Source organism: Typopeltis vanoorti, chromosome 7, assembly GCF_054136105.1.
Source record: "Typopeltis vanoorti isolate ZY-2024b chromosome 7, IOZ_Tvanoo_1.0, whole genome shotgun sequence".
NCBI lineage: Eukaryota > Metazoa > Arthropoda > Arachnida > Uropygi > Thelyphonidae > Typopeltis > Typopeltis vanoorti.
In genome coordinates this window covers 106219188-106228680 of record NC_143555.1, presented here as the reverse complement: position 1 = coordinate 106228680, position 9493 = coordinate 106219188, and positions in this window count along the sequence as shown.

Here is a 9493-nt window from a genome sequence, read left to right as displayed (position 1 = left end):
ACGTAATGCAAGTCTAAATGACCTGTAAAGTAGTACAAGTCTAGGCAACTCGTGGTAAAGTTAATATATATATATATATATATATAGTTTAATTATAATTTATAGCAATAACTTATTATGTCATAATATATTATAAATATTAAATAATATAATGATTGATTTCATTTAATTTATTTTTTATGGGGCAATAAGTGTTAAAAATAATCAGATACTCCACTTTCTCGTGAGTGTGTGTGTATTTATATAATATAATATTTCTATTTCATCACTTCCCTTCCTCCCCCCTTCCCTTTGAGAAAAGGTTTGAATTCTCCTAATGAGGGTTAGGTATATATATTTTATGGCTAAATCCATGTGTGATCACGTGACCGGTTTGCCTGTTCTGAGGAACGAAAAACCCTTGTGTGAAAAAATTCTTCTACCGCCTTATTAAATCGGATAACTCACCTAAGAGACATGATAAAGGTTCCTCATCTTAGACGGGAATCGAACCCAGGTCTTTCCGACCAAAGGGCTTCGTTCGTCTGGACCGAATGAGGTACGGAGATTCTATTTCTCAATAATAGGATTGCGTTCATGTTTTCCGGTTCTCATTTGGTTTCAAACTTTCACGTTTCACATTTTAGATTTTTATATGCTGTAAATTTTCGATTTAATCAAGAGACAAAGAATGCTCAAAAATAGCAGTTATTATGTCACACGCTTGAAAATCATCCAGCTATAGCAGAACCATACCATACCATAATTACCATAATTGATCATTACTATGATCAATTTAAAAATGAATGAAAGCTTTCCTATTTCCACTGGAATTCTTCAAGGAGACTGTCAAAGTCACAAGAAATGGATTCGGAATAACTACCGTATATTCCGGCGTACAAGTCGATCTGGCGTATAAGTCGATATTGGAATTTTTTGAGTTTATTCGAGTTTTTATGGTATACTCGTCGTATAAGTCGACTCGAAAAATTTCTTTTTCGTATTGACCAGTTGACCAATAGTGAACTAAAGCGCAATGGCTCCTTTTAAAAGAATGAAATATGACGCGAGTTTGAAGTGCAAAGTGATTAAATTTGCAAAAGAAAATACTGTGTTGCTGCACGTCAGTTCGGAGTAAACGAAAAACTAGTTCGCGATTGGAGAAAAAATGAAACGTTAATAATGAAAATGCCAAAAAAATAAGCGCGCATTACGGAAAGGAATTTATAAGTGGCCTATTCTGGAAAATAATGTTGCGGATTGGGTTCGAGAAAATCGCCAAAATGGACTCATTATATAAGGAGAAATAATATTCGTTTATTTGCTTTGAAATGGGGCAATGCAAATAAAAAGGACAGAAAATAATTTTGCTAAAAGAAAGCAAAAAAATTATTTATTGTCTCAAATCGGAAATATGGATGAAACTCCAGTTATGTTTGACATGATCGGGAATAGAACAATAGAATTGAAAGGAAGTAAAACTATTTCTTTAAAAACAACTGGACATGAAAAAAAGCCGTTCCACATTTGTACTTGCTTGTATGGCTGATGGTACTAAATTAAAACGTATGATAATTTTTAAAAGAAAAACAATGCCAAAGATCAAAATTCCAAGAAACGTTTTTGTCCATGTTCATGAGAGTGGTTGATGGACGAAGCAGGAGTTAAGCTGTGGATAAAAAATATTTGGAATACACGACAAGGTGCATTAAAAAATCCAAACAGTCTTTTAGTGTGGGACATGTTCAAATCCCATTTAACGGAGAGCACAAAATCTTTATTAAGATAGAATAATACCAATATGGCAGTGATTCCAAGTGGGTTAACTTCACTAGTGCAACCGTTGGATGTTTGTATAAACAAGCCATTTAAAGACAGTTTACGAAAACAGTGGAATGCGTGGATGCAAGAAGGAGAGAAAAGTTACACAAAAGGAGGACAAATGCGTCTTTGGTAACTATGTGTAAATGGGTAGCGAAAGCATGGGATGAAATAAAACCAGATACAGTAATAAAATCTTTTAAAAAATGTGCTATGTCTAACAAATTAGATGGCTCGGAAGATGATTTTGTTTACAATGATGACGAAATCGATGCTAAATCTGATGGAGAAAACGGATACAATTTATATGACGATATACCGGAAGAAATTACAGAACCAGAGTACAATGAACTTTTCACACATTTAGACAGTGAAAATAAAATTTTAATTATGTAGTTACCTACCTATTTTCTTTTGTAAATAAATAATTATATAACATGTAAATAATCTTTTCTGTAAATAAATTTGATATAAGTTGAAATATTTTTACTTATTTACTCCTTTTGTATATTGCTAATAAATTTAACAGAGTATGATACGTACTAGTTTTTTCTTGGAAAGCAATTAATTTTTGACCCGGCATATAAGTCGACCTAAAAAATTTAGTACTTTTTTTCAATGCTGAAAAGTCGACTTATACGCCGGAATATACGGTATTGAAGATTCAGACAGACCAAACCCACATAAACGGTCTCTTGCTTTGTACATGATGAGATAATATTTCTCCCTCCTCTCCCTAGCACAGTTGGTTTCGACGAAGCCCTTTGTTGGAAACAAAAGGCTCTCCACGACGGTGGAGATTTTTTTTTCCTCGGAAATTCGGGTGCTACGTCCCTAAAAATAGGAAGACTGGTCCGGTGTACACCCATACCTACAGACATACAATGTTACTGGACAATGAAGGCAACTAGAAATCATCTTGTTCTATAATAATTCTATAATAATTCCATACTAAGGTAGTTTTGCTGTTTCACCACCCACTAGTTAAGGGCAACACACACACACACACACACACACACACACACACACACACACACACACACACACACACACACACACACACACACACACACACACACACACACACACACACACACACACACGACATTTTGAGCTATTAAAGTGATTCGTATGAAAGGTTCATTCACATAATCATGTTGTTATCTCTTGATATTTTAAGTTATGCTTTTAAGGAAAATATTTTAAAAATTCCACTTGATACAATTTCTTTGCTCTCTCTCTCTCTCTCTCTCTCTGAGAGAGAGAAAGAGAGAGAGAATTTAGTTGCTCAAACTCTTCGATCGATAGTCAGATAGTTGTTTGGGATTAATAACCAAAGCTTCTAAAGTTATGTGACCCCAATGTATTATTGTCTGTTAATTGATAATTGTTAATTGTTAATCGGTAAGCCTTCCGCTTTTCAGGGAGGAAACTCCTTATATACTAATTCTCCTTCAGTTATAGTTCTTATATTGAACGATATACTATTTCTGAAGTTTTTATCATGTAACTCCTCTAATTTTAAATCAATATATCCAAGCATGGTTATTTTGCTAAGGAGCACCTCTGTGTTTGAACGCGTTTTGACCTGTGATTTAATGATCAAAACTGCTGTGACATAGATTATACATTTTGAAATACATATCTTGCGGTGGACCTGGAGTACTTCGTGTTTCTATCTTCATAAACTTCAAGTTTATGTTCATAAACTTGGAACTTAACTGAGGCAATAAATTATTTAAAAGTATAAGAAATCGAACGACCATAAAATAATAAGTTACAAAAGAATCAAACCGTAACTCTACAGGATTAGAATATGAAGGTTAAAAATAGATGGGCGATGGTTAAAACACTTCAAAATGATAAATGGTGTTTTTAATAATTAATAGTAAGATTAATTAATTAATCTTACTATTAATGTGAGGATTATGAAAATTAATTTCATAATCCTCAGTCTCACTTTCCACGAAATCTTCAAATATATCTTAGAGATATTCAAGGTTACTTTCTGAAATATTTCTGTCGAAATATTTGAGAAATTTGAGTCAACAGAACTCAGGAAAGCCTTAGATCTTAAAATGGCCTACCTGGTTAAATTGCAAAACCTGAGGTTTAAAAAAAAACAACATCTAGAGCCTGCTATTATAAGAATATAATTCTTTGAAGTCAAGTTGAATCTGATATCGGTTACATAATATTTCGTTCTTATTGTTATCTATAGAGTATCTTGAACTTTTCTTTGACTGATAGTTGTCTTTTTTTTTTTTTTTCGAATACGATCATTCATTAGTTTTTCTTCATATGTTTATACCATTATTTCAATTATTTTGTTTGTTTTTTGATTGCTTTTCAGTTTCTTTATTAAAGTGCTGGCTTAAAGATTTTTGTCCAAGCTTTTTAGTTAGTGTTAATTAGAAATATGACAGAGAGAAAGTCATAATTTTAATTGTGATATAATTCAAATTAACAAATTAAGCTAACTTCTCATTTTTGCATCAGAAGTGGATTATTTATTCCCTAAAATATAACTTTAGAAGAAACAAAAAATCTTATTATATTTCATTTTGGTAGTTATAATAATTCTGTAATATAAAATTATGCTATTATAAAATTCCATAATAAACATCTGTTCCTGCCAATAATAGAAGTTATTGTATATAAGTCTTTCACTTTTTTTTCCCCATTTTAATTTTCTTATGAATTCAGAGATTGTGAAGTGAAGATATTTTCTCAAATATTTCGATAGAACTCAGGAAGGTCTGATGAATAGCTGTTGAAATTCTGTTAGTCATACAAGTGTCTAAAAATGAAAAATAAATATTATGAACACGTAGTTCATCCAGTTATAGCCAACATCATTTCCTGATGATTCATCACTTGTCATTTTCTTTCCAATTGTTCTGTTATTTGTTAGGTTTCTCTTTTAATCAGCCCTTAGTCATCTGTCTGCCTTAGATAATCAGTGTATTTTTATTTAGCATTTTCTAATTTGTGTATCTGTATTCCCCCCCCTCCCCATTCTCTCTCTCTCTCTCTCATTTTTGTTAAAAGAAAAAGATCTAGTATACCACCGCAGATCTCTGCATACACGTTTTGAACATTAATAATGTCAGTTTCTTTTATAAATTGCTTCTTTTTTTTTTAAATATAGAACTGTAGTAATTGCATCAGTGAATTCTAATTGTCAATGAGATTAATATGAACTGCCTGTAATCTCTGAACAGTTGCCTCTGATCTTTTGTCTGCCTTGGAAGATCAATATTCTTTTTTCTTACCTGCATTTTTACGCTCTCTTTATCAGCCGTTTTATATTGGACAATTCTCGGTCCTATTTAACTGGTTTGAATATGAATTGTTTATACACTGAAATTAACTTAAAAATCAAATTGTCATTAGACTGATTTTTTTTCCCCTATGATAAGATAAAATATTTAAATTAGTAGTTTTATTGTCCTACAAACTTTGTGTGGTAAGGAAATCTGCGATCCTACCAGTCATTCTAGCAGAAGACATCATTGTCAAAACCATATGATGTACGGCAGTGACCGTACGGCGTCTACGGATCAAATTTGAAGTTTTTTTTTTTTTTTTACTGTGTGTTTTCTTTTTGCCGGTGTGGCTGTTTTTCGTGATGGAACACCCGTTTCCTGGAGAAAAAAACCTTTCCACTTCTGAATGAGGCTGTCAAACTCTCCTTTAGATTAACAATTCTTCTAAAGGTTCTTCACGGGATTCCTAGGATTCAAACTCCAAGGCATTCCAACTAAAGGACTATTCCAGAGTGCTATTTAATTAGTTTATCAACGATTTCCGTTTTGGCTTTAATTGGAATATTTTTGATATAGAACCATGAAATGCTACTATATGAAATTATAAAATCCAGTTTTATGAAAAATCTTAAACTGCACACTTGAGAACATACAGTTATGACAAGTTAGCTCACCTTCAGTTGAAAAGTCCTTATAAAAGCTTTTTTCTGTCATGATGATGCGGACCCAGTTCCTTTAAGAACAAAAGAAAATGCATATCGTGTAATCCTGCCAATTGCACCAAAGAATTTTAGGGGGGGGGGGACTACAGACATCGATTTAATAGCGATTACTTTGAGGAAGCGGAGTTTCATGTAGAAATGCGATTACACAAAGAATATTGGAATTCAGCAAAAGAAATTTGGGCAACATCCATGCGTATAAAAGCATAGAATTATGTTACACGTAATCGATTTAGAGGGAGCGGGGGGAGAGAGAGAAACCAATCAAGTAAATCTGTAAAAGTAAAAAATAAAAACAACAAAGGAATAATTTGGAGAGGGGGGACGGTGAGGAAATTAATTGTCAGATGGAAAACAGTTCATTCCAAATCTTGAAGTACAAATCTTTTGTTTTGGAATGGATTTGTTAAAAACTTAGTAAGGTATGAAAAAAAATTAAAAAATGAATAAATGAAAACGTGTAAAAACGGGAGGAAAGGTGAAAAATGAAAGGAATGCCGATGTGACTATTTCAAAATCAAACTGCCGATGGGATATAAAAAATATCCCATCTCATAGCAGCGGGAAAACTCCCACCTCCGTATGAGACCGGCTAACTCACCTTTAATTGAAATGCCTGATAAAGATTCCTTGCGTCACAGATCGGATTCAAATTACTTAAGTCTTTCCAACCAAAGGTAAGTGGAAAGCCACTCAGAATTATCTAAAAGAAGGCTGCTGAAAAATGGGGAAAAACAATATTAAATATTCTATATTTTAATCCAAAAACCAGGAAATCTATAATAAATAATATACGAGATCATATATAATTTTCTTGTATGTATAGTAATTTTTGAGGACGTACGCAAATATATGGCCTACTGGCATTTTATTAACAGTGACGTGTGACAACGTATGCTGTATATTTATAAATTTCTAATATTCTGTAATTTCTGCACATTTACCTAGCACGCAAATAAGCTTAATTATTTAACGAAATTTTCATTTGTCACTACGTCTGTTAAGATATTTGCTATATAATTTTTTTATATATTTACTATATAAATTTTTATTAAAAATTATTGTATTCATTTAATTATTTTTATTTTTTATATGCTTGCACAATAAATTTATGTTCAATAACTATTGTTATGTACTTAATTTGTTAATCCAACAAAAGATTATTCCAATATGAAATAAAAATATCATTTTTTTGGGGGGGGGAGTTTCTTTTCATATCCTTTTAATTTTTAATTTTTCTTGCTAGCAACGATTGTAGTAAGGATTAGAGTAAGCCAAATAATGCAGTCCAAAAATAAATAATTAATACAAATAATAAAAAGAGTATATTTTGGAGCCAGTACAAAGGCGAAATTGTTTGTTTCAGTCAAAATAGAGCACGTGATACAAACATAACATTATACTCAAGAATGAAAATGGAACAAATAACAAACCAATATAATCGTGTGTGTGTGTGTGTGTGTGTGTGTGTGTGTGTGTGTGTGTGTGTGTGTGTGTGTGTGTGTGTGTGTGTGTGTGTGTGTGTGTGTGTGTGTGTGTGTGTGTGTGTGTGTGTGTGCGCGCGTGCGTGCGTGCGTGCGAGCACGCGTGCGTGTTCGGGGATGGTGGAAGAATGTAAATGAAAAATCTTATCTAGTACATCATCTGCTGACTGAAAAGAGATAAATGAGATGTATGCCAAACCATGAGTTGACGAAAAAAGTGTTTCGGAGGATCATTTGGTAAAATGTGTACTATTGCTCAACTATTAAACATTCCGAAGCCACATTTGGCAACGTACCGAAGTCGTGGAAATCTGCGAGCAACTTCGAGAAGGTTCCACAAAGCAAACCTAAAATACTGAACTGAAAGAGGCCAATATACTTTAAGCAGGCTGCTTTAAGTGTAGAATCCCATAAATATTTCCAAGGAGATGGTTTCATTCCATGAATTTTTACAGAATAATATTCCACAAGCCTTTATTTATACATCGTTCTACACACGTGCTTCCAGGCTCCAGGCTGATGTGTTTAGGCATAGACGATGCCTGAGAACGATATTTGCTTGTGCGTATTGCCTTAACAATGTAAGTTGAAGTTACAATCTAATTATAACGCTGTTTCTTGTTGTAAAGAGTAGGTCTTTCCTGTTGTAGAGTAGAGAGTAGTTTCCTTGATAAGGGCATGAAATCATAATAATCCATAAGACGAAAATAATTATCCTAAATATATGGTTTTGAAGAGAGCATTATGGTGACAAGCACTGACCTGAAAAACTAGATAGAACGGGGTTGGGAAGCCAGCTCACGTATGTCCTTAGACAGGTTGAATCCCCTAATTAGGATTTTTAAGCAATTTAATGTAGCCGGCTTGCGATTTCTCTGCTGCATTCCTCCCTCTAAGGGATTCGTTTGTTTTGAGGAATGAAAAACCGAGTTTCCTGGAGAAAACTCCTACCGCCGTGTGAGACCGGCTAACTCACCTTTAATTGAAAAGCCTGGATAAAGATTTCTTGCGTCACAGACTGGATTCAAACTTAAGTCTTTCCAACCAAAGGACTTCGTCGAAACCGACTGAGGCACCGAGACTCGGTGGGATAAATTGGACAGTGGCGCACCCAGAGGGGGGGGGGGACCAAGGGGCCCGGGCACCCCCCAAAGAAAAGGAAAAAACACTAGAAAAATTTCCAAAAATCTTTTCCTAATTAAAATTCATTTTATTTTATTTATGTTGTCAGCTACTTATGAATTAGCGATCACTGCAGATGCTCAGTTATAGGTCGTATGCGATGTGTAGTGTGTATTCGCAAAACGTCTACTCAACTCGGCCCCCTCCAAGATTAAATCCTGAGTGCGCCACTGAATTGGAACACAGAAATACAACGCAGTGTTCGTCATTCTAACATTACAGGTTGAAAGGAGTAGAACACAGTATCATCAGCTTTCAATTAGACATCTCCACGACATATTCCTACAGATTATAACGATATAATCTATAGGAATAGATATAATGCAAAAAAAAAAAAACATAGAAAAAAACGTTGCTTGCATTTCCCTTGCACAGTGTGGCGAATGTTAGATTTCTAAGAGCAGTTATTTTGCTTTTGAAGCAGCATTGATGAAGATATCAAAGATTTAAAAAAACTTTGATATCAAACTATCATTCAACTCTATTAATTAAATTAAATTAAATTATTTGCTAAGATCATATGTCATACCTTCTCAAAACATAACGCATAATTTAGAAGATAAAAAGAATTATAACCACACATAAAAAGGAAGGTTAAAACAAGATTATTCAGTGAAAAGTCTCATGAAGTTAACGAGAATTTGAAACTCATGACTTAGCCTTGTAAAACGCAATATGAATATCTGTTTAAAGCATAGGTGGCCAACAGCAGGCCCGCAAGGTGATTTTGTGCTGCCCGCGGCAGGATAAAAACTATATTAAATTATATGTATTATCAATTTAGCTATTAGTTTCGACCGCAGATTTTCTGATTGATATACTAGTTATATTCATTATTTCTGATGACGGAAACGATTTATATTCTCAACACGGAATCAAAATTGCTTTAAAAAGATTACTCAATTTATAAAATCTACTGCTTCTCTGTTGTAGTAGTGGGAGTGGTAGATTTCTATGCGCTCCAGAGTAACGCATCATTGAAAGTCACTTGCTCTACGCTGTAACTCATCATCAGTTTCAGAGACTCAGTTTCACA